This window comes from Octopus bimaculoides, chromosome 1, assembly GCF_001194135.2.
Source record: "Octopus bimaculoides isolate UCB-OBI-ISO-001 chromosome 1, ASM119413v2, whole genome shotgun sequence".
In the NCBI taxonomy this organism is placed as follows: Eukaryota; Metazoa; Mollusca; class Cephalopoda; order Octopoda; family Octopodidae; genus Octopus; species Octopus bimaculoides.
Window position 1 is genome coordinate 72786469 of NC_068981.1, and position 3625 is coordinate 72790093.

A 3625-nucleotide genomic window follows, 5' to 3' on the forward strand; every position below is an offset into this window, starting at 1 on the left:
AGAGAGAGAGAGAGAGAGAGAGAAAGACAGATAGATAGAGAGAGAGAGAGAAAGAGAGAGAGAGAGAGAGAGATTATTCGATGGCCTATGTATTGCTTATAACGTAAGACATTGCAAAACATTTTTTCCAATTGTTAGAATTTTTATTATGCATCTTTATTAAGCATCCGAATTCTTCAGAACAGATTACTTATACTAATATTCTAGCTTGTCCAGTATGGGTCAATTTATTATATTTTGTGTTTTCCATATCGATCTTCTTTTAGTAAAAGAATTAAAAATTTTCTATGGTGAACAGTCTTCACAAATGTCTTAATATCCTTAATAAATCACTATTGCAAAGATGTGCAATTTTGATGGAAATGGTGCAAATGAATTACGACAGAGAATAGGTGTGTCAAAAACAAGATATTTTCATTTGAAAAATAATTATTATATTATCAGTGCGTTGTCGATTATTTGAAGATTAAAATCAAAGGCGTTGTAAATCATTGTTGACTTTCATATATCTCATATAAACTCTACAGTCTCAATGTAAGAAACAATTGGTTCTGTAATAATATGTTTAGAAACATAGTTTGACAAGTGCTGTCTTTCTCTACAAAATTTCTTTCTTCGGTCAAAAATCCATAAAATCATTATATATGTAATTATGAGTTTAAACCTGAGGTACTACAAAAAGCGTGACTGTAGTATATCAACTAATTTTATTGCACTTATCGACACTGGTATACTGAAAAAATTGCCAGGGCGTTTTATTGACATTTATTGTGTTAAAGAAATGTTATAATCTTGAAAAAGAATTTCCAAAAGCAGCAAGCATTAATTTTTAAGGCATCCTATGCAATAAATCAAAGTCTATTGATATAATTAACATATAACAGCGAGAGCTGATATTGTAGTTATTCGTCTTTATTTAGATTCACTATTTTGTGTCCAACGTGAAATCAATATGAATGAATGTGATATGGGCAAACTTTTGTTTTAGAACAACAGTCTTTTGGTTGTATTATTGCTTATTCATTAAACTTATAACGGTTTTAATTACACTACTATATTATTAATTTCTAAGGAGATATTTCACCGATTTTCTGGTGTGTATTCAGAGCTAACCTAAACTTCGTCTTTGTTGCTTTATAAGCTATGTGTTATGGTTGGTGCAGTCGATCTATGAAATAGAGCAACTTTTCATGACATGTTCAATACTTAATGGTAATCCTCAGAATATAGAAGAAGACAAGCATGGACATATATCACACCTGTATTCTCTTTATTAGACTAGTCAGGATATGGGCTTGCGATCATGGCGTCATGTTAATAACGTGTTTCATGTTACTCTGGAATAATTACAATGTTACATTATTTAGCATTAAATGCTAATAATTCATTACTGTAATATGTATCACAGATATTTATGTCATTTTAGTTAAGTACGTATATAAATGTCTGGAATTTTAGATAACAACCTTTATGATAAATTAGAAACTCCAAATATAAACGATGATTTCTAAAATTGATGCAAAGACCAATATTTAGCGGAGCAGCCACAGTCCATTGAAATGAACCTCAGTAATTGAAGGTACTGATTATATTTATCTCGGAAGGATAAAGGAAATGCCGATCTTAGCAGGATTTAAAGTTGGAACATAGATGAATTTGAATAAACACCGCAAAACAATCTACAGGTTCTGTAACTCCATCTCCCAATCAAACTTAGAAGGAACACCGACATGGATTGTATTTGAACTGTGAAAAATAGTAGCCATATTCCCTTTCACACCACATTTTACTATATCGTAAGAAAGGTCACATTAGATACTGTGATCATGGATACATTGTCAGGAAATAAGTTGAGATGGTCGAAATTGAAAGACTTTTATCATAGGTCTACTTGATCAATGCAGGCCTAGGATTAAACTCCAATAAAACCTAATACATAAATATAATCTTATCATTATGTTGTTAATTCTAGAAGTCTATCTGTCGAGCATTAAAATAAGAAATTATCATTGAATAGAAAACTCAAAATATATTTGTCTGATAAATATTTATACAGTACGTTAAATCAGAATCGAGGTTTCTTTTTTTTAATGAATAACTGTTTATTATACCCAGAGGTGTCTAGAGAAAGTTATAGCAATGCTTATCTTCATATTTTTTCCAACTATATCAATATTTATTCGTCTAACTCATGTATACCATTATAACATAACCATATCAACATAATCGTGGGTGGCTAAGGACATAGAGCAGTAAGAAATATCCCACTGAGCTAAGAAATCCCACAAGGAATTTTAATTACCTTGTATAGTATTGTCTTATATACAAGAACATTGAAGAAAGTAAATGCATACATACATTTAAGGAGCAGCCACAATTGCGTTGCTGTGAAGTTTTCTTTGAAGCCACGTGAGTCTGAGTTCGATTTCTCTACGTGGTGACGTGAGAAAATATATTCAACCGTAATCTTGGGTTGGCTCACGTTTTGATATCTTAGGGGTTATTTTTGCAGAAGGAAACTGCAGAAAAGCTTGTCATGTATATGTGTATGCATACATACATACATATATACATATTTAGATGTGAGTGTATATAGATTTATATATGCATGCACACGTGCATATTTTGACAGATGGTGTAATCAAACGAGAAAGCAGATAAACCGATGCTTTCGAATGAAAATCACCTGCCTTTGATAATTGTTCTACTCAAGTTGCACAGAGCATTTCTTGTCAATCTTGCCATCGTAAATGACATGAACCAGCAATTTGCCCACTGGAAACCTCTGACCAACGACATTATTGTTCACAAAATGTGATATAAATATATTTGATATCTCGCTTAGCTAATTTTGCAGCGTAGTTTGGATTCTCAACTAAAGCCATTTTTCTGCGAGTGAAACGAATGCTCTTGAAGAAGACATTCAAACAATTATCATTCGCGTAGGAATATTTCCCTTAAACACACACACACATGCTTGTATGAATTCATATAATGTATACGATATACTTCTTAAGAAAGGCTATACCACAAGGTCACCTATCTATAAGGCTGGAAACTCATTCCAAGTTCAAAACAATTAATGGCATAAAGTAAAGGAAATGAATTATCTTTAATATGTATCGTGCCAAAATATCTATCTTCATGGAAAGCTCAGCATTTATGCATTGTTCATTTGATGTAATATAGATTTTGGACTGTCTTTCGTTTATTCTTATATAATTCTTATATGATATTTGCATGCTTCAGTCATTAGAGGGTCTTAGGTTTTAGTCAATCATGTCAAATATATATATATATGTGTGTGTGTGTGTCGTGAAGTATATTTGCCACCTAAATGTGGCTAATACATAAAGGTTGTTGCTACTGTAGTTGTAGCCCAAGGAAGACATCTCATCCAGCTGGCTATTGACACACTGTCTGTGCCACATCATTATTTGCAAATACTGATATGGCACAGACAGTGTGTCAGTAGGCAGCTGGAGATTTCTTCCTTGTGCTACAACTACAGTAGCAACAACCCTTATGGGTTAGCCACATTTAGGTGGAAAATATACTTCACGATGTCATGCGGTTACTGTTTATACCTCACTCAGAGATTTATTTTATATATATATATATATAT

General features: G+C 32.2%; 1 protein-coding gene across 5 annotated transcripts in view; it reads left to right on the plus strand.

Annotated features, from left to right (window-relative positions):
- LOC106871880 (protein-glutamine gamma-glutamyltransferase K) overlaps positions 1-3625 on the plus strand; it is a 427287-nt gene that overhangs the window by 320738 nt on the left and 102924 nt on the right. The window lies entirely within an intron of this gene.